We start from the raw sequence: 27,032 nt of genomic DNA on the forward strand, positions 1-27,032 counted from the left end.
GGCAGTCATTATCCGGCTGGATGTCAGCAGTGCTGAGAGGAGAGCCCTGCTCCCACCTGACGCTCCAGCATGACTTCCGGCTCTGTGCAGCCTGCTCTAAGACAGGGGTCAGCACGCCGCGGTTTGTGCACTAAGTCCAGCCTGCGACTTGCCTTCGTGAAGACAGTTTTATTGGAACACAGCCATTGTCACTCACTTACCTGTGGCTGCTTCTGAAGTTCAGGAGCAGAGCTGAGTAGACAGGGGTCCACAGGGTCTTCACCGCCATGCTGTCCTCCTGCCCAAGACCGAAGGCTGGGCTGCCTGGTCCACCTGGCATCACGGATAAAGAGGAGCCTGGCTCCTGGTACTGCACCTTACCCTGGACTCGGGTTCCTCCCCAGCACTACTGAGATAACAGCCCCAGCTGCTCACAGGGTGCAGACGGGGGAGATCACGTCTGAGCAGCCCGGTAGGCTCCTTCCAGGTAGAATGGCCATCCATACCCCCCGGGGTAGTGCTCTGTTCCCCTAGATTCTGTGACTCAGAATGAAATGTGGCCTTGCCCGGGAGAAGCTGAATCAAGGCCTGGGGTTCCTTGCTAGAATGGAAGGATTAAAAAGAAATTAATCTGTCTTGTTCTCTCTTTGTTCACCATCACGGGTGAAGAGAGGCCAAAAGCAAGGAGGACACTGATGGATGGACTGAGGGTGTTGTCCTCTGAGGCCTCTCCGGGTGGAGTTTAGGGTTGTAGGGCTGAAAACCTGGCCCTCCGCGGGGCTCAGGCCTTTGCCACCAGGATCCCTAGCCTCATTTCCCAGGCTGGGCCTTTGGTGGACACACACCCATGTTGTCTGATGTAGACGATTTGATCTCCAGCATGCTAGAAACCAACAACCCCCAACGCACCAGCTGCCAAACAGGCGCCTCTGGGTCCCCAAGGGAGGTGATGCAGTGGGCCTCAGGGAGCGGGAGTTCAGGCTCTGGGAGGCAGCTTAAGGGTGCAGGCTGTGGTGTCGGTCTCCAAGGAGGAGCGTGCGGGCATCGGCGTGCCCAATAGTCTTCACCGCCTTGCTGCTTCTTTACTAGAAGCTATCGGGAGAGGAGGGTTGTGGCTTCACAGATACTTAATGAAACCAGAACCTCGGAGTTGGAGAACTGTTTATGGGAACGAAGAAAGGGAAGAAAAATCTTTCAGAAGGCTGAACAAGTAGAGAGGACCGTGTCTCTGTGGTCCACACCGACCGAGCAATGCCAGGTTGGCTCAGATGAACAAGCAGGACAAGGGAAGAGCGAATAAAGAGGTACCGGGGAAATTTGTCACTCAGGGAAAGTGACACTGGCAGGAGCTGTGCACCTTGGTAACTCCAAAGGTGAGGGCCCCATGCCTACCTCTCCCGCCCCTGACTGTCGGTGTTCAGCCTGCCGTCGGCCTCTTCCGACCTCGTGTGGGAATAGCCAACGTGTTTTGCAGAGGGAAATGCGAATGATGTCTCCCTGTAAACCATGCCCACTTCCAGTCCTTTGCATCTGAGCTCTGCTTTGTGGAGGACCACAGAATAACAGTGGATCAAAAGTTTGGCACGGAAACTGCTGTTTACCCGAAGATCTGTAACATATTCCATACTTTAGAGATTTAGCATGGCTCTCAGAGGAGAATTTGGCCCATAATATGGTATGAGGCACATATTAAAAACATATCCCAAATGTGTACACTCTCAGGCAATAGCATTGCAAGGCAAAGCAAAATATTATTTACAATCTGGACCAAAGGTCACAAACAGAAATTTCTCTGCGACTGTAATGGATGCTGGGCAAAGAATTGCAGCCGCTCGATGTGCGTCAGAGTGACTTTTCTAATTTCAGAGTGAAGCGTGTAGTTGGCCAACCATGTTTCCTCTGAGTCTTGTATCCATTGTTAAGGGGGAAGTGAATCGCTAAAGGGAGTCCAGTGTCTAGAGCATCTTCTGGAATCTCTTTTCTTTGAAGCCACAGATATTTACAACTGTTGAGATCTTGCTCCTGGGTACTTGGAAGGACACTCTTTTGAGGTTGGTCAGTGTTCCTATGGAGCATGAGAATATTTGAGATCTCACTTTCCCCCCTCTGTGCTCTTTTATTCTTGTCTGCAGTCCTGAAATATTTATTAATCACCTACTATGTGCTGGACAGTGTACTAAGTGCTAGCGATAGCGCGGTAGGCAAAGCCAGACATTTCTCTCCTTTGTGGGCCTTTCATTCAATTGGCAAAGACAGATGTTAAAGAGCCACAAAACTCCATTAAATGACAACTGTGGAGGGGCAGAAAGGCAGGAGGAGAGGTTCCTCTGGGGTCCTATGGCTTGTGTTGATTTAATGTTTGCTATCTGCCAGTACTATTGCCACTGTTGAGTCGCTCCACTATTATGCCAGCTTCTCTTCACCGCCTTGCTGCTTCTTTACTAGAAGCTGTCGGGAGAGGAGGGTTGCGGCTTCACAGATACTTAATGAAACCAGAACCTCGGAGTTGGAGAACTGTTTATGGGAACGAAGAAAGGGAAGAAAAATCTTTCAGAAGGCTGAACAAGTAGAGAGGACCGTGTCTCTGTGGTCCACACCGACCGAGCAATGCCAGGTTGGCTCAGATGAACAAGCAGGACAAGGGAAGAGCGAATAAAGAGGTACCGGGGAAATTTGTCACTCAGGGAAAGTGACACTGGCAGGAGCTGTGCACCTTGGTAACTCCAAAGGTGAGGGCCCCATGCCTACCTCTCCCGCCCCTGACTGTCGGTGTTCAGCCTGCCGTCGGCCTCTTCCGACCTCGTGTGGGAATAGCCAACGTGTTTTGCAGAGGGAAATGCGAATGATGTCTCCCTGTAAACCATGCCCACTTCCAGTCCTTTGCATCTGAGCTCTGCTTTGTGGAGGACCACAGAATAACAGTGGATCAAAAGTTTGGCACGGAAACTGCTGTTTACCCGAAGATCTGTAACATATTCCATACTTTAGAGATTTAGCATGGCTCTCAGAGGAGAATTTGGCCCATAATATGGTATGAGGCACATATTAAAAACATATCCCAAATGTGTACACTCTCAGGCAATAGCATTGCAAGGCAAAGCAAAATATTATTTACAATCTGGACCAAAGGTCACAAACAGAAATTTCTCTGCGACTGTAATGGATGCTGGGCAAAGAATTGCAGCCGCTCGATGTGCGTCAGAGTGACTTTTCTAATTTCAGAGTGTCGCGTGTAGTTGGCCAACCATGTTTCCTCTGAGTCTTGTATCCATTGTTAAGGGGGAAGTGAATCGCTAAAGGGAGTCCAGTGTCTAGAGCATCTTCTGGAATCTCTTTTCTTTGAAGCCACAGATATTTACAACTGTTGAGATCTTGCTCCTGGGTACTTGGAAGGACACTCTTTTGAGATTGGTCAGTGTTCCTATGGAGCATGAGAATATTTGAGATCTCACTTTCCCCCCTCTGTGCTCTTTTATTCTTGTCTGCAGTCCTGAAATATTTATTAATCACCTACTATGTGCTGGACAGTGTACTAAGTGCTAGCGATAGCGCAGTAGGCAAAGCCAGACATTTCTCTCCTTTGTGGGCCTTTCATTCAATTGGCAAAGACAGATGTTAAAGAGCCACAAAACTCCATTAAATGACGACTGTGGAGGAGCAGAAAGGCAGGAGGAGAGGTTCCTCTGGGATCCTATGGCTTGTGTTGATTTAATGTTTGCTATCTGCCAGTACTATTGCCACTGTTGAGTCGCTCCACTATTATGCCGACACTGCACAAGAGAAAACACAGGCATGGAAAGGTCTCCCACCTAGCCCTGGGGCTGGAATTCAAACCTTGCCTTTCTGTCTCTGGAACCCTTGCCCTTCACCCCTACACTAGGAAGCGTTGAGTCCTGGAGGTCCAGGAAGGCTTCCGGTATGAGGTGGCACTGGAGTCATAGTTGGAGTTCGTTAGGTAAAACGGTGACATTTCTGAAGGAGTAGCACATGCAAAGGCCCTGTGCCTAGAGGCCACCGTGGGTGCAGAAAGCAGAGGGGGTCGTGGAGGCTAAGCAGCATCAGCCAGATCATGTGAGGTTTTGACCAGAATGTTCTCCAGCTTCTCCCAGGTGGACCTCCTGCCCATGTTGAGTGGCTTTATGCTGGAAGCAGCTTTTAGGGTGCAAATTATGTGAGCTGGCCCACGTTTAGTGATAACAGACCTCGTGAGGCAGCTGCTGCATACCTACGTGATCCTCTCCGGGGCGGCCAAGAGAAGTAGAACCGAGCGTCCTCTGCAGGCTGAGACCTGCTACAGAAGCCTTTGCTCTCAACAGCTGGAGATGGGAGGCCCTCAGCCAGAGTGGCTGCCGGAGAGATGAGGCCGGAGAAGCTGAAGTGACATTTCTGAAGGAGTAGCATATGCAAAGGCCCTGTGCCTAGAGGCCACCGTGGGTGCAGAAAGCAGAGGGGGCCGTGGAGGCTAAGCAGCATCAGCCAGATCATGTGAGGTTTTGACCAGAATGTTCTCCAGCTTCTCCCAGGTGGACCTCCTGCGCATGTTGCGTGGCTTTATGCTGGAAGCAGCTTTTAGGGTGCCAAATTATGTGAGCTGGCCCACGTTTAGTGATAACAGACCTCGTGAGGCAGCTGCTGCATACCTACGGGATCCTCTCCGGGGCGGCCAAGAGCAGTAGAACCGAGCGTCCTCTGCAGGCTGAGACCTGCTACAGAAGCCTTTGCTCTCAACAGCTGGAGATGGGAGGCCCTCAGCCAGAGTGGCTGCCGGAGAGATGAGGCCGGAGAAGCTGCACAGAGAGCAGCCGTGAGTCGGCCGTCGCCTGCCCTCGGCTCCCCAGGGCCTTGTCTGTTGGTGCGCTGCGCGACGTTCCAGAACCTTCTTCAGCTCTGCACACTTGGTCCCCTTCTGCACCCTGCAGCTCACCACCCCCCACCCTCAATTGCGCGTCCTCAATTCCAGTTGTGGCTCCTCACGTGGGGCTGCCCGGCCGCCATGCGTCCCCTGCAGGCCCTTACTCTGTCCGCAGAGAGGATCCTCTCCGGGGCGGCCAAGAGCAGTAGAACCGAGCGTCCTCTGCAGGCTGAGATCTGCCACAGAAGCCTTTGCTCTCAACAGCTGGAGATGGGAGGCCCTCAGCCAGAGTGGCTGCCGGAGAGATGAGGCCGGAGAAGCTGCACAGAGAGCAGCCGAGTTGGTCAGTGTTCCTATGGAGCATAAGAATATTTGAGATCTCACTTTCCCCCCTCCGTGCTCTTTTATTCTTGTCTGCAGTCCTGAAATATTTATTAATCACCTACTATGTGCTGGACAGTGTACTAAGTGCTAGCGATAGCGCGGTAGGCAAAGCCAGACATTTCTCTCCTTTGTGGGCCTTTCATTCAATTGGCAAAGACAGATGTTAAAGAGCCACAAAACTCCATTAAATGACAACTGTGGAGGGGCAGAAAGGCAGGAGGAGAGGTTCCTCTGGGGTCCTATGGCTTGTGTTGATTTAATGTTTGCTATCTGCCAGTACTATTGCCACTGTTGAGTCGCTCCACTATTATGCCGACACTGCACAAGAGAAAACACAGGCATGGAAAGGTCTCCCACCTAGCCCTGGGGCTGGAATTCAAACCTTGCCTTTCTGTCTCTGGAACCCTTGCCCTTCACCCCTACACTAGGAAGCGTTGAGTCCTGGAGGTCCAGGAAGGCTTCCGGTATGAGGTGGCACTGGAGTCATAGTTGGAGTTCGTTAGGTAAAACAGTGACATTTCTGAAGGAGTAGCATATGCAAAGGCCCTGTGCCTAGAGGCCACCGTGGGTGCAGAAAGCAGAGGGGGCCGTGGAGGCTAAGCAGCATCAGCCAGATCATGTGAGGTTTTGACCAGAATGTTCTCCAGCTTCTCCCAGGTGGACCTCCTGCGCATGTTGCGTGGCTTTATGCTGGAAGCAGCTTTTAGGGTGCCAAATTATGTGAGCTGGCCCACGTTTAGTGATAACAGACCTCGTGAGGCAGCTGCTGCATACCTACGGGATCCTCTCCGGGGCGGCCAAGAGCAGTAGAACCGAGCGTCCTCTGCAGGCTGAGATCTGCCACAGAAGCCTTTGCTCTCAACAGCTGGAGATGGGAGGCCCTCAGCCAGAGTGGCTGCCGGAGAGATGAGGCCGGAGAAGCTGCACAGAGAGCGGCTGTGAGTGGGCCGTCGCCTGCCCTCGGCTCCCCAGGGCCTTGTCTGTCGGTGCGCTGCGCGACGTTCCAGAACCTTCTTCAGCTCTGCACACTCGGTCCCCTTCTGCACCCTGCAGCTCACCACCCCCACCCTCAACTGCGCGTCCTCAATTCCAGTTGCAGCTCCTCACGTGGGGCTGCCCGGCCGCCATGCGTCCCCTGCAGGCCCTTACTCTGTCCGCAGAGCCCTTTGTCTTCCTCTGAGCCTCTGCCAGGTTTTTCTTTACCTTGTGTCCTTCCATCCTGGGTCACACCTCTCCTGAAGGACCGTAAACTCTACCTCCACATGTGTGCACAGCCTGGTCACAGGTGGACCCGGCACAGTGCTGGGCTCCTCGTAGGCTCTCAGTAACATTTGCTGGCTGTTTCCGACAGGCGCTGCTTCTTCATCACATGCTTTGCTCTTCCTTCTCAATTCTTCTGATTTCAAGTGAAAGGGAAAAAAAATTCAGAATCACTTCAGCAAATGACAGATCTATTGGCTGTGGAATGAGGAGATTTTGGTCCGTCTTCCACCCTCTCGGGATCCTGATGTGGCGAGGATCTGGTTTCTCCCTCCACCTGTGCTGTCCTGCATGTGCTGCCTTATCCTCCTGCTCCAGGCTGGAGGAGAAGGCCTCCACCCACTGTCCTCCCCGATCCTGTCCAAGGCAGAGAGCAGGCGGTGCGACAAAGCCTTCGCCTCCGTCTTTGGGTCGCTCGGTCACTGTGGGCCTGGGAGCTGCTGTCCCCAGCCGCACTGACTCGTGTGCTCCGGCTTGTGGACAGAAGGAGAGGACATGAGCCTTTGTTCTTCCTTCCTGGAGCTGAGGCCAGTGGACGCTGTCGAGGGAAAACCCGTGCCCTCCACTGTGCCTGGTGCGTAGTCCTGTGGTGCCATTCGGGGTGCGGCGAGGCTGGGCCATCCTGCTTTTGAAAGGCCGCCGCTGACATTGTTGGAGTGGGACTCTCCAGGGAGTGAGACAGAGGTTGACCCTGGCCAGAGTTCGGGTCCTGACCATCCTCCCCAAAGACCTGCAGAGGAAATCCCCATTTTTAAGGCTGGATAAAGAGGTAGGAAATGCAGTCAGACAAATCACAGGGGCGTCTCTCTGACTCTGTCCTTTCAGCCAGAATGGAATATCGGTCTCCGCCGAAGGACTGCAGTCCTCTGAGTAAGGAGCAGAGCTGCCTCCTGTGCTGGGAATTTCCACATCCCCATTGGGCTGTCACAGTGCTGGTCTGTCTCTGGGTATCGGGGGCTTAAGTGTGGAGCTTGGGGACATTCCAGGCCCCTCCAGTCCTTGGGCACAGCACACTGGAATAACCGAAGAGCCTGCTTGCTCCTGATGACAGTTCTGGTCACAGACTGCTTTCAGCTGCTCTGAGGGGGTTTGTGGATGAGGGGGTAGAAGGGTGTCCCACAGGCTGCCAGTGGACCCCCGAGTTGGGTTTGAGCTCCTGATCAGTCCAGTCCCCTGCCTGGTCTGTCAGCTTCATGAGGGTGGGACCCTGCCAGTTTCACATTTTCCTTCACTGTCACCATAACCCTTAAAGAACACAGGACTAGAAGGTTTAAGGATTTTGCTCGGCTCGCCTGAAGGGTAAGACCAGGCTGTCTGATTCTAGGACTTCTCCTTGGACCATTTTCCTGGGCATTCTCCACCATTTCTCCGCTATCTGTGACCTTCCCCCAAACCTGAGTGCCCTGCTAGCATTTCTCTTCCTGGAAGGCATCCCGGGCTTCACTCAGCTGGCTAAGGAGCTGCTGCTTCCTCTCCAGTCTTGCCCAGGCCTCGGCCTCCCCACAGGACCGTGGCCTTTCCCAATTTAAAGCTCAGATGTGCTCAAGCTGGACTCAGAGGGCTGCTCCTCCGATCAAGACAACAAAAATGCATTTCTGGCGTGGTTTGAATGAAATGAGAATTTCCCATTTTTCAGAAGCATTTACAGTAGTTGTGGATGCAGAGTTGAAAGGTTTAGGGTTTTGGTGTTTAATTAGGAACAAATGCCCTTTGTGGTTCTGTTGGAAAGGGCGGCAGGTCTCAGATTATTAGGATTTTTCCTGCTATTTGCGCTTGCATTTTGAGTCTTGGCCCGTGGCGCCTGGTGCCGGCTTCCCCAAGGTGCCTGGGTGTGTTGGTGGGAAATCGGATCTGCAGAATCACTGGTGAAGTTTCCCTCTTGGAGCCAGGCCTCTGGGCCTGCTGTGGGCCACAGCCCAGGGCCCCCTTCGCTCCCTTCCACAGACGTGTGATGAGCTGAAAGTTTTGGAGGCCAAGCAGCTGCACCCTCTCCCGGGACCTAGAGGGAGCTATGTTCACCAGCCTTGCTCAGAGATGAGGCTGGCAGTGGCCCTGGTGCACCCCTGACTCTTGGTTTAAAACAAGGGCAGCCTGCAGCAGGGCGGCGAGTGTGGAAACCCACCCCTGGGAAGCAGCAGGGACACGAGCATCACTTTATTTTGTCATGGAGAGCAGCTCTGAGGCCATCCTTGCCTGGTACAAGAGGAACGGGTTGCTCACAGCAGCCTGAGAGCCCTCCTTATGTCGGGAGAGGGTGTCATCCATTTGGTTTCTCTTGTCACTGTGCCTAAGCAGCCAGCTCAGGCTGGCTGCCGGCTCCCTCAGGTCTTCTCTGCACCTCCCTCCTGAAGGCAGGTAGACACAGTAAAAGCAAGGAAAATGCCGAAAAGGCTTTTCTACCTGTCAAGGATATCTTGAGTCCCACAAAAAGAAATGTCTTTGAAAGTTTGGTGACAAAGAGGCCATCATTGATCTCAAATAAGTTTTTTTCCCCCACTGTATAATTCTTTTATTTTCTGCATGTTAGTGCTTTACCAACACTACAACCTCAGAAGTTTTTTTCCATGAAAATTAGAGCAGTCATAGAGATTTACAGTCAGAAGGGCTCTTAGGAGCAATTGCAGTTTGTCAGCCTCGTTTTACAGATGGGGCATCTGAGGCCCATGGCAGGACTTCTCTGCCCTTATGGGTGGTGACACAGTGCAGGTCCTCTGAGCCCAGAACACCATGGACTCCCTTGCTGTGTGCAAGGACCCATGCGAAGATCCATACTGGCTCCTCAGGTGTATTGTACGTTTTTAAAATGTTGAGACGGATGAGCCCAGGTGTAATTGGATTATCCCCCAGCCCTGGAAAAGAAAAACAGTTCTAAAAGCACCGTTCCTTAATTCAGTACAGAAAATTTGAAAATTTTAATAAAGTTGGAGAACAACCTATACAGAGCTCCTACATCCCCTACCTCCTAAAGACAGTCCTGTGGTTATTAACATAATCATGGTCTCCACGCAGGCTTCGGGCAGAGGCTGGGTTGTGAAATGTGATTCTGAAAGCTCCTCTTTCCTAACCGTCACCTGGGGCCAGTTACTTCACCCCTGCAAAGGCTTGGTGTCCTCACGGGGCCTCTGAGGGCTCAGCAAAGTTATTAATGTAGGACGCTCAGCACAGAGCCAGCGCATTTTAATAACGCGTCACTCTTACCATCTGAAGGAAAGTAGAAAAGCCTGGAAACCCCACAAGAAGAACAACACAAAATTATTAAGTTACCAAAGCCAAACCCAATGGCACTCAGCTAGAAGAATGGTCACCGATTATTCAGCCACTCGAGAAAGAATTATTTTAGTCGGTTTTTTAACCTCGTTTTCTCATTTGAACGATTTTTTAAAAAATGTGGATTCTTTTAAAGGAACAGATCACTAGAAAGCATCCTAAAAGAATCCTATATCTCTTCTCTAAAGGAAAATTTCATTCAGGGAGGTTCAAACCAGCAGAAATGAAATAAATGTCGTTACGGGACCGTGGGATTTGTATGCCAGCAGGGATGTGATCCGAAGGCCCATCCTTCTCCTTTTTTCCTCCTCATTTGCTGGGTGGAGTCAGCTACGCCAGACAGTTTTAAGAGAACAATGTCATACAATGGACTTTTTCACACAAAGCACATCTTTCCCCATGGTTCACTCACCTTGTTTCCGCAGCTTGTAAATATGGTGCATGAAATAGTTCCCTTTTCTCTGGTGTGCAAGAGCCCAGACCCCTCAAAGCCAAGAAAGAATGCGGAGGAGGAAAGGGACCAGAAAGAGGAAGGCAGAGCAATCAGTGGATGGAGGACGGGCGTGCTCACCATGAAAACGAAGACAGGCATGGCCGTGGGAGAAGAGAGACTGACCTGCTTCTCAGCCACGTTCTGACCAAGTCAGGTTAATGGCGTCTTGCTGGAGTGCAGGGCAGAGGTCTCACCGAGACCGTGGAAACTGTCCCCCTAACCCGTCCCTTCCAGGCAGTGCCCGTTGGCCCTGAGCTCCGGGAAGCCCCCGTCTGCATGCGAGGCTGCTTTTGCAGGGCAGGGCTCCAGCAGGGTCGGGGCTCTCTAGGCGAAAGCTGTGCACTGGAGCTTGACTGAGAAAGTAGGCTGGGGTGTGACGATTTGGGGCCCGGGTAGGTTTCAAAACATTTCCCCAACAGAAAAGAAAAGAAAAGGGTGGGAGCTCGCTGAATATAGCAAATATACTTACAGGTACCTTGCTATAGCACAGTTTGAATAGTGGGTGAGTCCGAGGGATGGGTGTGTGAGCTTGTGATGCCTTATGTCCTATGTTAACTTTGAGCACAGCATTTTTGCCTCCCACAGCGAGAAAGCCCTGGGTCTTGGCGGTTACAGAAGCTCATCATATAATTTCTGAGCTCGTGTATGGATGAAAATTTAGATCCAATCTGCCCCTGCCTCTTCCCAGCTGTGTACCCTTTGGCAGATCGCTGACCCGCTCAGACTGTGGATCTCTCCGGCTGCAGCAAGGGACAGTTCACAGTGTCTCCCTCACGGCTTTGGTACAGCCTAGTTAATAGGTGTGTATGCCCTGACTTAAATACTTACTGCACGCTACCCATGGTGCCGGGCTGAGAGATGAGCTGCCTGCCCTCAAGCAGCTTCCGTGTCAGTAAAGAGGCAGAACTAAAGAAGGCCAGTCCCTCCTGTGACAAAGCCTGAGGGCTTCGGAGAAGGCGAGCTAGAGGCAGCAACCCTCGCACTGAGGGGAACAGTGACGAAGACCCTGAAGAGGGAGGGAAGGAGACGAGTACTCCCGCAGGAAGCCTGGGGAGAGGCGGCGGTGCAAGGCCAGGGAATGCTGCAGTGGGCTCCAGACCAGGTTGGGCCAGGCTGGAAGTCTCGTGGAAAAGGGTGGTCCAGGGTGCAGGAAGAAGCTACAGAAACGTTTTCTATCAACACAGCTCTACCCCCGTGTGTGGGGGGCGGGAGCAGAGTGGGAGAATTATGATCCCTGGAAGCAGCTGCTGCTTTTACTGTGATTTTTACTGCCAACAAAAACAATATTTACCACCCTGCTTCAGCTACCTCAAAGCTTGCTGCGGACAGGGCCATGTACATTAAGCCTGTATTTAGAAAGGTGTACTTTTCGCAAGCAGTCAGCCACCCAGGAGGACTGCCAGCTGGCAGCAGTCTGTGCCACAGGCCTTTCATCTCATGCCACTTTCTTTCTTCTGATGTCTTGGCCCCGTTGTTCCTATCTCTGGGCCTCAGTTTCCCCATCTGGAATATACTAATACCTGATGGGACAGCCTCGTCGGACAGCTGTGAGTTTAGTGATATCAGAGCTCATGCATATGGAGACGTGGAATGGCTTTGAAGACTTACAAAAGCACAGGGAAGGAAAAGGAGAAGAAGAGGGGGTGGGGGAGGAGAAGGAGAAGAAGGAGAAGAAGTCATGCGACGTGTGCTCCCCATCTGGTTTCCATATTGGCTCAGGCATTTTGTTTGGGGAGAAGCTGCCTCAGAGACGGCTGCTTAGTTCCAGGTTTGGGCCTCAGAGTCCCCAGCGGTGAAGGCAAGAATTTTGAGATAATGAGAATCACCAGGGCACGGTGCTCTCTCTACCCTTCGTGAAGTCTTTTCGCTCAAGGTGCTCATTTCATCTCCAGCCCACACTGGTTGCAACCATCCAACAGGCGTCCGGCCCCCCTCCGCAGACCAGACGCTGGAGGCGAGAGGTTCCTCAAGTAAGTGGCAAATCAGGACTCCAGCTCGGCTCTCCACAGCCAGATACAGCTCTGCTTAGTGCATTCTCTGTAAATAAGTACGGACCGTGTGGTTTTAAAACTGGTATTAACTTTAGAGATCAAGAAAGGTGTTTTGTTTGACCTGAACACAGCATCTTCTGTATCTGACTTTGTTACCAAGATTTAAGAATCTGATCATTCACATAAAAATTCAGCTTTTTTATTTCTCTTGAGAAATGGAGAATCTTGCCAGGAGGATCTTTGTTTCTGCACACACTGGCCAGAGCGAGAAGTGGCTGTCCCTTTTGTCACTGTGAGAGCTCTGCCAATTATGTCACTCTCCCCTCTCTTTCTGTGATGAAACTGCTTCCCTTCTGGTAGCCAAGTGAATAGTGCAAATTAGGAACCCGTCCCCTAAACCCACCACTTTGTTTGGGAAAACTGAGTTCCCGAGAGGTCGAGTGACCTAGCGGAGGACACACAGCTTTCAAATGCCAGAGCTGGAGTGGAGAGAGATTATGGGTGGGTTGTGACGCACCTCGTCTCGCCCCAGCCCAGCTGGGCCCCATGTCGCCCCCTCACTGAAACGCAAGTGTCAGGTTCACAATGAAGGCATCCGCACGGCCATTTCCTTTCTGTGGTTTTTTTCTAGCCCAGAAGAAAGAGACCTGAGTGACGCTGAGTGTGGCGGATGAAGGGACAGACAAATCTGTGGTAACTGCGTAGAGCTATTCGGAAGAGAAAAGTCCCTGGCTCAGCTGCAAAGAACCCACCCCAGTGCACTGTGTTTAACCTCTCCACTCTTCTGCAGCAGTTGACCTTCTAAGATGGTTTATTGTCACAAACACAGTCAGAAGAGAAGAATAACTGCGTCCAAGAGAAGCACCCTGGGTCGTCATCCTCAGACACCGGTGATGTGGAGAACGGCTCCCTAGTGCTGCCAGGGGGGCCTATCTCACCACAGCGTTCACATAGCTGTGCACTCCGGGTGTGCTGCCTTCAGACACGTGTGTGACAGTGTTTTGTGTCCGGAGGCCTCCGCGCCCTGCGATCTGGCCCCCAGCTGCTCCCAGCCCGTGTTGCAGCCACACCTGGCCCAGCAGCTTGAGGAAGGACCCTGGCTGGGCTTCATGGGGTCCTCCAGAGCAGAGGGAGCTCTGGATGGGAACAAGGCAAATGGCTTTTCTTCCTGGCTTGCCCCACTCAGCCTAGCGTTGCTGTGTGAACTTAGGTCTGGTGCTTCACTTCTCTGAATCTGAAGTGTTTGTTGAGAGGTTTCTAGAAGCTCCTTCAGCAGCAATTTTCTTAAATTTGCTGATTCCTTTAGAGGGAGTAAGGAACCCACGCCTCATTCCCTTGGTCTATGGCACTCAGGGCCCTGAGCCTCCTCCACTCCTCCTCCTTTCTAGTACAGGCTGTGCTTGCTTTTTTCTTCTGCTGGTCTCTTGACACTTCCCAGGGCCGGCCGAGCTCTCCTGTGTGCTACCCCCACAGAGAGATGTTCATCTTCATTATTCCTAAAGAGGAGCTGAAGGAGCAACAGGGAGACTTTTTATGAGAAAGAAGACCAAAACTGGTTTTCATTAAATGTGGCTTGATGGAGGTGAACCGGAAACATCCACTGCAGCAATGGCAGCCTTTCAAAGCTCCCCTGCAGAAACGATAAGCTATAAAAACAAATGGCCCAGCAACAGAACAAAAAACGTGGCTCCAGGAACATTTGCCGGGCTGCAATCATAGCCCGCTGGGCCCTGCCCTGCCTCGCGGAGGCTGAGTCTTCTTCGGAACCTGGCTGATGTAGAAGGTGACAGAAGCCAGGAGCACTTGAATGCTACTGCAGCAGATGTGACAAAGGCCACTGGGGGGACCAGAGCGGCCCTGGGCAGCGGTGGAGCGGGGAGCTCCAGTAAGCCTTTCTAGGCAGCCCTGCTGCTCGCCAACACCCCGTAGAGATGCACAGCTCCTTTCAGTCTGGAGCCAACAAGGAAACCGGGAGGTTTTGAGCCGTTGAGAATTGTCCCAAGGTCCCAGGGTTGAGTGGGAAAAACAGGACTCAAACTATTCCAGAGGAAGTGCCCCAAACCACCTGTGACTCCACCTCCTGTGAGGAAATAGTTACAGACTTGTACTGAGTTACAGACCTCGGGAGAGAGTCATGGAAATAAATCAAATAAGCACCGAGTCCACATTCTGCGTTTTCCACATCCGCTGGAAGTGGCTGCGTTGGGAGCGGGACGACAGACACATCTTCCGTCCTCGTGCCTTACTGGCTGTCTCTGCTCCCTCGGTTTTCTCCTCTGGGAAGCAGAAAGAGCCACAGCACAGTTTTGATTAGTTGTCACTGTGATGGTTAAGTAAGATTCATTTAACGAAAGTTTGTTAAACAGCTTCCGTGGGCCAGGCTCTGTGCTTGTCCTTAGAGAATAGACTAAAATCCCCACCCTCGTAGCACCGGACCGCAGTGGGGGTGAGAGGCGGTACATACGGTAATAAGGGAGGGGAGCTGTGTGTCCACATGATGTGAGTGCCTTGGAGAAAAGCGAGGGCCGGGGTGGGAGCAAGGTTAGGGGCCAACTGGAGAGGGTCCCCTTGAGGAAGAAAGATTAACCGGGGCAAGAGAAGATGCTGCTTGAGGAGGAGGTGAGAGGCAAGGCCCTGGGTGGCAGCGAACCTGTCCTAGCGATAGCGAGGAGCCACAAGAGGCCAGGTCTTCTGGAGGCGCTCTGACGTGCCACGTCCAGCGCTGAGCCCCTGGGCAGCTGCTGCAGCCCTGATCCCGGTCACCGTTGTATCCACAAGAAAGCAGATGTCTAGACCACCACCCGCAACCCGGAGTTTTCCTCACCCCAGCCCTGGGCTGCATAGGTAGTGATTCTTCCATGCCGGCTGGATGCTCACTTTCTGCTCGACCTTCCACTCATATGCTCACTTCTCACATGATTACTGGCTCCCTTGTGTGTGGACTCTGAGAAACCATGGGGGCTCCCACTGTTCCAGCCCAGCCATGCTCCGCACCACAGGGCGGAGCTCTGGGCAGTGCTTTGTACCACTCTGGCAGGGGGACCCGGCAGGCCTGCCTGCAGCTTGCCAGCCTCTGTTTCTTTATTTGTTTCTTTCTTTCGACTCCTTTGCCTCATTTGCTCTTTACAGGGTTTGTATACTATTCCTGCTCCGCCACGTGGCACGTATAGAAACTCTTTCAGCTGATTTGAATGCTTCTTGGCGAGCTTTACCAAGGAGCACACTATGAGCTGGGAGGGTGACGGCTCCTCACATGCTCGGATGCTCAGCTCTCCCAGTCCGGAGAGTGCCACATTCCTGTGATCCGTCCGCAGACCCCATGCAGTCCCACCTTGGGGTGCCCTGCAGCCCAAGGCTCCTGCAGCTCTGAGAAACGCGGTAGGGTATCAGTGTTTGCTCCCCGTTTCCAACCACTTCATCCTTCGATTCCCTCCCCAGCAGTCATGTCCTGGATCTGCCCCTTAGAAGGAGCCCTCTGGTTGCCTTTGCAAATGGAGTGGTGCAGAAAACCCTATCAGGAGGCCACCCCAGGCATCCGGGATGGCCACGGCCATCATGGCAGTGAGGGTGGAGACTAGGTGGGGATTTGCAGAGATATTCTATTCAGAAGGCAGAAGCAACAGGATCCAGGGGTCGATTCCATGGGAGAGGAGAAACCCTCTGGAGCAAGCACTCAAAAAATGACAACTGGTGAGAGAAGTGAAGGAGCAGTTCAACAGATGAGAAAACCACTTTGCATATGATGTGACAGTGATATAAAATGTATTACCACAAAACTGTGTGCCTTTAGTAAAGATTTAAATGGATGTCAAAGCTCATGTATGACACTAGTCATAAGATCTTGTGCAGGACATTTAACCTTTCTAAGATTTTGTTTTTGGGTTTTTTTGTTTTGTTTTGTTTTCTTTTTGATTTTTGAGACAGGGTCTCACTATGTAGTTGAGACTGACCTGGAACTCACTATGTAGCCCAGGCTGACCTCAAACTTACAGTGATCCTCCTGCCTCAGCCTCCCAAGTGCTGGGATTATAGGCGTGCGCCACCATGCCCAGCTCTAAGATGTATTTCTTTATTTGTAGGGATGATAATGTCTAGCACATAATAAGCAACATCCATGGCTGTGATGATTGTTAGATTAAGTGGTATCATATTATGCTGAATTATTTAGGGAATTCCAGAAGTGCCGGGTAAGGTGCCAGCATTTGGCAAACAATTCAGAATTCACATTTATCCTAAATGATTCAGTAAGTGGGAGGAAAACAGGTCATACCCTAAGGGACAATTCACAGAGGTGCGGTCTTCTCATGACTATCATCGCTACGGAGTGGAGAAGGGGGGCGGTGAGAACTAGGGAAGGATCGTCCTTCCTCCTCACAGCCAGAGGGAAGAGGTTAATGTGACAAAGCTGAGGACTGGGTTAAGGAAGGGGGCGCCGAATAGCACCTCAGCCACTAATAAAGAGCTGTTGCCGAGGCCTAATAAACCCAGGATCCAGTAACTGAGTTTCACGCATGATAGGCAGAATCGCCTTTTCCCAGTCTGCCCAGAGCTAGCAGGAAGGTCTTGAGACCTAGAAAGGAGTGCACCTGTCCTGGGAAGCTTCAGGGACTGAGTGTCATGTGCTTCAGAGAGAAGAGAGGAAGAGTCCCAGGCCAGCCCGATGATGTCTGAGGTCTGTGCCACTTTCTAAAGAGACCTTCTGTCCATGCTGCCTAGGCAGCCGTGTTGCTCCCATGCTGCCCTGCTCTGCCATGGCCACTGGGAGTGGCTGGGCACCCGAACCAGCTGCAGAGAGCCTCACCACCTGGATGGCGGCCTGTGAACAGCCTCCCCCGACAGACAGGATGAGCTCATTGGACCCTTATTGCTGGGAATCTGAATTAAGGAATAAAGAGATGTAAAGTTGATGGGTTGTGAGAGGTATGGCTGCAAACAAAGGCAAGACTGGTCAGGGCAGCCGAGGCAGGCAAGCTGAGATGAGGGATAAGCAGAATGTGTGAGGAACTGGAAGAGGATCCACAGAGAGAAACCAGTGGCCAGCAGGGCCAACACGAGCAGGCGTGAGGTGCTCAAACTGTCCCGGTACCTGACGCCTCTCCAGGTGCAGGTCGGCTCAATCCTTCCCTAAATTCTGTTGTCTCGATTTAGCTGAAGTACACCCTGGGTTTTCACAACCAAGAGAGACATACAGCCTAAAGTTGGCCACTCACATGACCCACCTCTGTGGTCTGCTCCAGGGGAAGGAAACCTGGAGCTGGGCCAGCCCCCAGCCCGCCCACGGCAGCCAGGCCCTGTTTGTAACCATGCTGCCGCGGAGCTGGGAGAGCACAGCAGTGACCTGGCCACTCACTCATCTTTATGAGAACATCCCCCACGTGGGAGCCTTTTCCTTTCATCAGGATGTTTTTCTTGATGTCCAGCCGAAACATTCCCATTTTTTATTTCTTCCTATTAGTCTAAGCTCTGGCCCTCGATATCGCTGGCTGACATAAACCCTGTCTCCCAGCGGCTCTCCCTCCAAGTTCAGATACTTGACTGCTTACGCGTGGAAGGCCTTTGCTGCTGCTCCCCTCCCAGACGACTCCTCCACAGCCCATGTTGTTGCTTCAGCCTTACCCCGCCACTCCCCCCAGAGACGAGGTCTGGTGGAGTTCAGGGACAGATGGAAGGACAGATTAAACTCTGCGGGTACAGGCAGGTGGGACAGCAGGCCTCTGGGATTGGCAGAAGAATACCAGGGGTCTCGCAGCTCTGAGCAGACAAGAGATCTAGGAAGCCATTCCGGTGGGCAGAGCTGAAGAGGGATTTTTCCTCAAGCGTAGAGTCTGAGCATAACTGCGCAGGACCATGCGGGAAACCCAGAAGCCATTCTCCGTGGAAGTAGGAGGCGGAGAGAGGATAATATTGGCTCCACCGAAATCTGATAGAAGACGCAGAGGATGAGCTTTTGAACATCCCTTTTGGTGTTAGGCACAGAAATCTGGTCTGCTTTTAGGCAGGTTTGCACATTGCCGTGAAGTGGACAAAAAATGGTAAGCCGGGGATTTACCTCAGTGGCACCGAGCCTTACTAGTGCAAGGTCCTGAGTTCGATCCCTGGTACGCCAAAAAAAGCAATGCAGAGCAGCTGTGGATGAGGATGGGGCAAAGAGGGAATTAATTTGGGGCAAAGCTTTTCCTTTTTTCATAAAAAGAGATCTGTGGTTAGAAATAACAAGTATAGGATGGGAAAGAAAGACACTCCTTTACAGCCCCATGGCTGGCAGCACCAGAACAGGCATCTGTCCTTCCTCGGCGAGTGCTGCTTTCCAGGTAGCAGGTGCAGCCCGCCCAGGTACACCCTCCAGTGGACACACTTGCTCTCTAGGGCCATGTTCTCCTTTTGACGTTGTCTTCAACGACCTGAAAATCTGGAATAGGAGTGTCAGCAGCAGCAGTGACCTCTGTTGTACTTGTGCTGAAAAGAAAGTGAGCTGACATCTGCAGGATATGGGAGAAGGAGCCAAGCTTTGCAGACTTGGATTCAAATCTTGGCTTTGTCATTTGCAAGCCTTGTGGTCTTGGATTCGATTCTTGGATTTTTCAAGCCTTGATTTCCCTAGATCTAAAATAGGGTTTGAAATGTCTTCTAGACAGGAATACTGTGAAGATGAAAAATTATAATTGTCATTGATTTTCACAGAGCCTGAAAGATAGTAGGGGCTTATTAATGGGTGTTTGGCCAAATTTACAAAGCACCTGAAAACTCTCAAATCTAGTCGCTTGAATTAGTAACGTTTGGGGCTGAGTTGATCCAAACAACATTGTCTTGGCACCGAACACGTTAACTTATCTGGTTTCAACATTTGTGAAACTAACCAGGGCAAAAACATTCCTGCTTGCATTACTATCTGGAATCTAAGGACAGTCCTTGTCTCACTTTTTAGACAGCCAGTTTTGTACAGAGACTAACTTTTGGATTCTGCAGATGGTGTGTGCTGAGGATTGGCCAGTTGTGTGTTGGAGAAGGCAACATAAAGATTGTGAAAGCCACTCTTGCTGAATCGTTAAACTGTCCCATGAACTTTATTTGCAGAGATAATCAGATGCACAGTCCAGATAAGAGCCAAGAATGGGAAGGGCCATTTCTAGCTTTTATTTATAATGGAAAATCAGTGGCTTTTCTTCAAGAGTCCCCACCACCAAGGTTCTTGTCATGCAGGACGCAGGGTCCAAGCCCCAGCAAGTGTCAGCGGTGCAACTTGACAGCACAAGGCCTCTCATCGGAGCTGTGGTTTTGCCGGGACATAAGGGGGAGCTGGACTGTTTTCGGCTGGCTCAGGGTCTTTGTAAAAATAAGTTGTTTGCCATCTTAATTTTCAAAGCATGGAATTTGAATTTCTGGCCAAAAGATATCAGCAACCTTGTATATTATATGTAGCTTGCATAACAGATGGTGGTCTGGGAGGTAGATGTTTTTGAAAATTTGATGACTTCATGGCTTGATGTCCTGAATGAAACTGTTTTCTCTCAGATAGCATTTCAGGAATGGGGACTCTTGTGCAGGAGGAAGACCTGAACTGAACCCAAACTTTGGCCTCCTCTCTTTCTAAAATTCCCTTCCAAAGAAAACTTGTGTGTGTGCCTATGTGTGTGTGCCCGCAGAAGTGTATGTACGTGTATTTGTTGTTTCCCGGCACATCTGCACCTCTTGTTTTCTTCTTTGGGAGTGGAAGCCAAACTCTAACAAGGGAAGCTGTTCTCTAAGGATCTGGCAGTCCCTGGAGAATAGGGTTCAGCCACCCCTTCTAGGGCTGTCCTAGCTGTCTCCCAGAAATGGCAGAAGCTTTGCATAAGCATTTGGTCCAGAGGGGCCCAGTGCTAACTGACCTTGCTCTTTAAGGGAACAAAGGCATTTCTTTCCCAGAGAAGAGGATTTTGACTTTAAAAGCAGCTATTCATGGTACCATCATTGTTTGAAAGCCGCTTTTAGTGTCACTCCCAGGAGAGAATGCTAAAGCCAGGAGGGGCCTTCCAGAAACTCCAGTTCACCTCCCTCATTTTACAGATGGGGAAGCTGAGACCCCTGAGAAAAAGGCGTCAGTTCCAACAGTGAGTTAATGGCTGAATTTCCTTGAACTCAGGGGTTTTCCTTCTTCTCCTGCACCACGGTAATTATGCCTACCTCCATCTCCCAACCACTTCAGACTCCATATTCCAACCTCACGGTGACACTAGCTTAAGTTCCTGGCTCCCTCTGTACCAGAATACCGGGGGAATGTGTTGCACTAAGGCCCCATGGGTGCCTGCTCTGATGAACTGGTGCCTCAGTTCCCCAAGTGAGTGCTGTCTTCTCTTATAAAGAGCACAATCTTTTGAAGATGTCACAGAAACGCCCATTGTTCTGTCCTAACCGTGGGTTAAAGAGCCCTCAGTCTCTGTCTTACCTCTCGGGTGGAAAACATGTGTGCTTGAAGATAAGACCTCAGGTAGGGCACACATGAGGCCTAACAAGCAGATCACTGGCCTGGACATACAGTGATCCCAGAGCCCTCCAGGGGGCCCTTGGGACACTGAATAACTCTCTCTCTCTCTCTCTCTCTCTCTCTCTCTCTGCTTCCATATCTTTGTTTATAAGGCATAGGACTTTATTACCACTTCCCAAAGTATATTCTGAGAAATATAGGTTCACAGTACCCTAAAAACCTTACCCAGAAAAAACCCACAGGATGTATTAAACCCATATTATTCTCTTTAAAAAATCTAAACTCACATCCATCCGGTCAATTCTGAACGAAACAAACACATTGTTTCATGGCAGGACTTAGCATAGCCTTCTGCGTGAAACTGCCTTAGAAAATCTCCAAGCATGGATGAGATATACACTGTTCCTCAAACATATTTGGCCACAATAGTCTTATTTAATCAAGCGCCCTGCCTCAACTTGACAGACTTGGTGCAGATAATCTCTCAAACAATGTGGTTTTGGGCTCTTCTCCCTCCCTTGGGTGCAGGCATGGTGTGTCTTTCATGCCTTCTTCTTTTACGCACTCTAGCATTATGCTTCTTTTACATGAGTTAGTAGCTCTATTTTTAATAGATGGATCCACTCCCAGGTTTTTCTCTCTCATTATCAGTGTGATTCTGTTTGCATTTTCTCAGCTTATGTTTTTTCAGATGCAGAAAATTATGTAATTAGCTGTGAGGTCTCAGGCCATAATTTGGGAAACATTTCTCACTTAAATTAAAGGCTCTGTGTGCCCACCCAATCAGTAATTGTGTGGATCTTTCAAAACTCTCTGTTGGCTTCATTTAATTGTTAAACATTAATTTAGCTGGGGGAGGGATCTTCAAAGAAGGGGTAGAGGGTAGAGGAAGCATGGCTGGTAGGACAAAATATTAATAGGTTGTTAAAAGCAAAACAGTAATTCTTCTCGTCTAAGCTTGCAGCCTTGGTTGGGGAAAAGAAGCAATCAGTTATTCTGGGATTATACAGGTTTAATTGACTTAAAATGACCAAAAGCAGCCAGAGGCTGATTTACCTGGTCTCTGCTTTTTGCCTGAGGAGACAGAAAAACAAAAACAAAAACAACAACAACAAAAAACAAACTGGTTTTGTTTTTTAAATTTGCAAACGCCCTTTTCTAAGATGGTTTCCCGAGAAAGTGTTCCTTAAGGAAAACAAAGCTGCGCAGCAAAGACAAAAAATTAAAAAGGAAAAAGCCCATTTCGGCAGCAGCTTTGCTCGAATAACTCTTTAGCTCAGCAAACTCCAACCCAGACCCAGTGCAGCAGTGCAGGACTCAGCGCCTTCCCGCCTTCCCGGGGCGGACGCGCATCCGAATGGAGGCGGGAGCTGTGTGAAGTTGTCATGGTGATTGCTGTCAACAAAGGTTACCCCTGGTGGAACCTCTTTGGCCCCATGACCCACACACAGAGTTGGAATAATAGACTCTGTAAGTGGCTTCTGCTCTGCAAATAGAGACAGGGCTGGAAATCAATTATTAATGAGCTAGGTGACATTGACATTCATCCACATTTAATAAGCACAGCCTGACAACCAGAGGAGAGTGGGTTTTGCCCAGCAAAGTCTCACGGGTTGGTGGAGAATTCAGAGAGAAAGAAAAAGCTAGGGACAAAAACCCAAAGAGGAAGAGATGATGGTCTATAGCTGCTAAACAGATTTTAATTGTTTAGGTTTCTCTGCTTGACATTGCTTTTGATACCAGTTTTTATCTTAAATGACCCTAAAGGATTTGACATGCTGGTCATACAGAGTATGTCTTCTCCTCCTCTCCCACACGCCTTGTGGCTGGGGGAGGGGAGCCGCGTTCTGTTGGAGTAATAGGCACAGAGCCTGCATTTGTGGTTCAAAGCCCTTCAGTCCATTTTTGGACTTCTTTGCAGAAGAGTAAAATGCAAATGAAGTTTAGAAAAAAGTAAAAGGTATCCACACATGTGTCCCCGCGGCCTGAGTTCCCCAGGCAGAATAAGCAGGACTTTGGTTCGTAGTGCAAGGGTTCCTGCAGGAATCACGCTGGCCTGTCCTTTCAATTTCCTTCCAAGGCAGCCTGTGACTTCTTTATATCTGAAACAGAGTACTAAGCTGCCTCCAATTCTGCAGCTTTTGTAAGAAGCGGGGGCTTGTCGTTTTTTAAAAGGGTGTTTTGTTCTAATGTGGGGGGAGGGGGCAGAGACACCAGTGGGTTTCTACAACCACTTCACAGATTGGTAAGCTAGGGCCCGAAGAAATGAGCTAACAATGAAATTGACTGAGCTGCCAAGCTCTGAATGAAAGCTCTCTGCCAGCCCAGACTTCATCCAGTCTCAGGCCTGGCGTCTGCCCCTCTGACACCCCCAGATGCTTTCTGGAGCCCATCCCTTCAGCGGGGACCCATCTTCCACCTCCGTGCTGTAAGCCTTCCTGCTTCTAAGATTCTCCTTTCAGCAGCCCTGTCCCGTGCGGACACTGATTACTCCTGGCACCCAGTGCGGCCGTTCAGGGTGATCTCAGGGAAGTGTGGCCAGCCGGCTGCCCTGGCCTGCAGTGAGTTTCGGTGTCTGTGGAGCCCAGACTGCCTCCCAGCACGCTGACAAAGGAGGCCAAGGTGCCGGGCAGAGCCTGGAGTCAATTAAAGGCTGTGACTTGGGAAAAGCCCGCCTTGCATCTCCTTTTTTAATCTGGTCTCTTTATCTTCTGATATAATAGACGCTTTTCTTTTGCCCTCTGTCAGCGTAGAATTTTTTGAAGGTGACTGATGTCTCAAGTCAATAATTATGTGTGGCAAAATTTCTCAAGCTGCAGTTTAGATGCCTCTAACTTCAAGGCAAAAGCTCGAAGTTTCACAGTCCTTTCCCGGAGGGCGGGGTTTGGGGCCTTGGACAGAGGGGGCTGGGAAGTCCTGGGCACACCAAGAGCCTGCTAGCTTTGCCTTCCCTTCCCGCGAGTCCTTCCATACTGAGCTGGAGGGTGGGTGCTCCCACCTTCAGCTGTTTTCACATCCTTGTTTAGTGTGGTCCCTGAGCAGCAGGCAGCTCAGATTCATTGCCACCAAACTCTAAGCTTTAGTTGTTATACTTGACAGTCTCTCAATTATGACTGCAGCTCCTTTGACAGAGGCTGACAGATTCATATTCTGCAAGACCTTATTCTGGGCCCGGCACTGAGCCAGCTCAGCAACGCAGTTTGTATTTATCAGGCACAGACTGTGCTGGGGCACAATTGCACACAGAGCAGTAGGGACTCTCACTATCCTAGAACTCACCATTTAGTTGGGAACATCAGGCAGCTGCATCCAGGAAGTGCCAGGTTGGAGGAGGCATGGGGCCTTGGGGGCAGGGGCAAAGGACTTTGCATTCAGGCCAGGAACAAAAGGAGGGCTTTAGCTGGGCAAGGTGGCACATACCTGTATTCAAGCACTCTGAGAGGCTGAAGCAGGACAATCCAGGCGGAACGAGAGTTTGAGCCCAGCCTGGGCAACTTAAAAACTTAGTGAGCCTCTGCCTTAAAGTAAATGTTTTAAAAAGTGTTTTTTGTTTTTAAATAGGGAAAAGGTGAGAAAGTAGCTTAGTGTAAAGGCTCTAGGTTCGATCTCCGTTACCAAAGAAAAGGGGGGAGGGGGAGGGCCTCTGGAGGAGGAGCTACTGCGTCCCCTGAAGGGTTTGTCAGCCAGAGCCTCACGGGAGAGCACTGTCAGAGCCCCGGAGCTGGGAAGTTGGAAGAGGCTGCAGAGAGAACTGGACTGTGACTTTGGCTCAGAAAGAGTGGGGAGCTACGGGCGGGGTTGGGGGGCTCCGCTGCTCCGCTAACTTTTGTCGTAAGAGGCTCACCTGGCCACACTGGGAACACTGGGTTGGAAGTGGGGGTTTAAAATAGTTTTGCCTTAATAACAAGGGATAGAAGAAGGTCTGGGTGGGTGGGGAAGGTGGTGTCACTGTCCCCCGGCAGAGAGGGCGTGACAGACCCACTGGTGTGTGAGTCTCGCATGGGTTTCACATCACTTCCTCTCTCCCCTCAGTTACCTGCTGCCTTGGCTCAGACCCCAAACACTTGTGTCCTGGGTGTAACTTCTTTTGCTCCAGCAGTCCACCTCACTGTGGCTTAGGATAGACTTTTATCTCCCTCCATCCTTTCTCTGGCTTTACTCTCCAAAAATAATATTCCTGGGTCCGCACAGGCTGCCACATGTCCTTGGCTGTAGCTGAATTTGGAAAGGGTTCGTGCGGAAGAATTCTGACAGGCTGGCTTACAATACCCATTTATTTTTGTAGTCTCCTGCTTTCCAGTAACCCCCCACCCACACCACCACCACACACACACACACGACCACCATCACTTAGAACAGGAGTCTGGTCCAATAACAAATCAGGCAAAATGAGGGGTTAGCCCCACTAGGAAACATGCTAGGAAGTGAAGCTCCAGCCCCTGAAAGAGCAGCTGAATTCACCCGTGGTGAAGAACTGTGTCCTGGGTGCCAGAGGAGGAGTTGTGGCCAGGGCAGACGCGCTGGAGTGGGAGACTCCGATGACCGATGGTCCAGTGATCGCGAGCTCCCCACTGTTGCAGATGCTAGAATCTGGGACAGGTTTTCCACCTCTGCACCCACCTCTCCACCAGAATGTCTTCCCCTGGACATAAATTCATGTGCTTATTCTGGAAAGCCACAGGGACCATCACTGATGTGTTTGGATGCTGTTTTCAAAATCAGGGTAACACCGAATCATTGCGTGGTGGTCCTTCAGAGAACAGCGTGACTCCGACAAAAAGACTAAGAATTTGAGTAAGGCTGAAAATCACATTCTAACTACTGTTTATTGAGATATTACTTTGTGTCCTTAGGCTCCTTAGTACACGATCTCATGAAATCTGCATCCACACAGAGAGAATTGGGCTGAAGAGTTGATGTTGCTTGCCTTGTGCACTTAATTAGCAAGAGGCAAAGTTGACATCCAAGTTGGACACATACGACTGTAGATAGCATCTTCTCAGCCAGCTTGCCTCGCCGCCATTGCTTGCTGGGTGACCTGCTTCCTGTGGGCCTTGCTTTCTCTCATCATTGAAATTATGTAGACTGAAATTCAAAGAAAATCATATAAGGCGCTCCACAATGTAAAAGAGAAGATTCAGGGGTGTTCAGGGTGACCTGGAGGGTATGTGAGAGTCGGGCGCAAGCCAAGAGAGAGTCGAACTCTCTGCTCAGCCTTCTCCCCCAGAAAAGGAGCACATACCGTCTAACATTGTTGGCTTCATCCTGCCCTCTCTACAGGGTCTCAGAGGTAGAAAGTGCCTCTGCTTCTCCTGTCCAGCCCTCTCACCTCACTAACGTCTCTCAGTTTTGTTGCAACCCCTCTACTCTGTTTCCTTTGCCTTCTCTGACCTGTGGTAGCAGAGCCACAGGGAGTAGGCTCAGGACTGGGTTGGGAGTGTGGCTCCTCAATGCTCAGGACCATGAGGTTTAAATGTTAAAATACACAGGATGAGCTTGTGCTCGACAAATGGTAACCCCCAAGATAATGAATGGGAATACTGTCATCTTTTAAGATGTAGAAAGGAGATGGAGCCTTTGAAGAATCCGAGCCCTGGTTAGAATCCTGTCATGATCTATTTCTGACCAGGCTCCAGAATCGCCCGAATAGCATGAGCTCCTATTGGACTGGGTCTGTGTTGCCACAGGCCTCTCCCGCAGCCTGTGCACTCCTCTCTGGGATAACCCTGCCAGCCATGATTGGCCAGCCAAGGAATCCCCCCCACCCTCGCCAGTTAGGGAAGCTTAACTTCCATTAAATGGGGGCTTATCCTGAGGTCCTTTTAGTACTGACTTTGTCCTTGCATTGTAGCCACTCCTGTGGGCTGGAAAAATGTTTTCTGACTCAGGCACCAGGACTCTGCGAGCCCAAGGGAAGGAGGGTTTTAGGAGCTCTTTCCTCCCGTGTTTTAGGCCCTGATTCAACAGAGACCCTGTAATTCTCTGTTGCTGCTGTAATCTTAGCATGTTCCATTGAGGCAAACTCCTATAAGTTTGTTATGTTTTGAAATAAATGTAAAAATGAACTAGCTCGCCGAGGACACTGCACAAGTAAGATAGGAACAGTACCACATTTACATCCTTGAGATGGCTGAGAGCTCACCAGGGCCCCATGCATAGGCTGGATTTGATCCTGACTGTATCACAGAACCCCTGTGTGTCTTTGGACAATTGTCAGGACCTGCTAGGTCCTCAGTGTCCGTGCCTCTCCGTTGAGAATGAAAAGAGCACAGAATGTTCTTAAAAGGGACTTGGAGAAAATTGAGTGAGGCAAACACATTTAAACAGTCTCAGTAATTACAC

General features: G+C 50.6%; 1 protein-coding gene across 16 annotated transcripts in view; it reads left to right on the forward strand.

Annotated features, from left to right (window-relative positions):
- The window catches only part of Erc2 (ELKS/RAB6-interacting/CAST family member 2), a 932,060-nt gene that overhangs the window by 880,206 nt on the left and 24,822 nt on the right, over nucleotides 1–27,032 (forward strand). The window lies entirely within an intron of this gene.

Source organism: Fukomys damarensis, unplaced genomic scaffold, assembly GCF_012274545.1.
Source record: "Fukomys damarensis isolate Sample0158 unplaced genomic scaffold, DMR_v1.0_HiC HiC_scaffold_28, whole genome shotgun sequence".
Classification (NCBI taxonomy): Eukaryota; Metazoa; Chordata; class Mammalia; order Rodentia; family Bathyergidae; genus Fukomys; species Fukomys damarensis.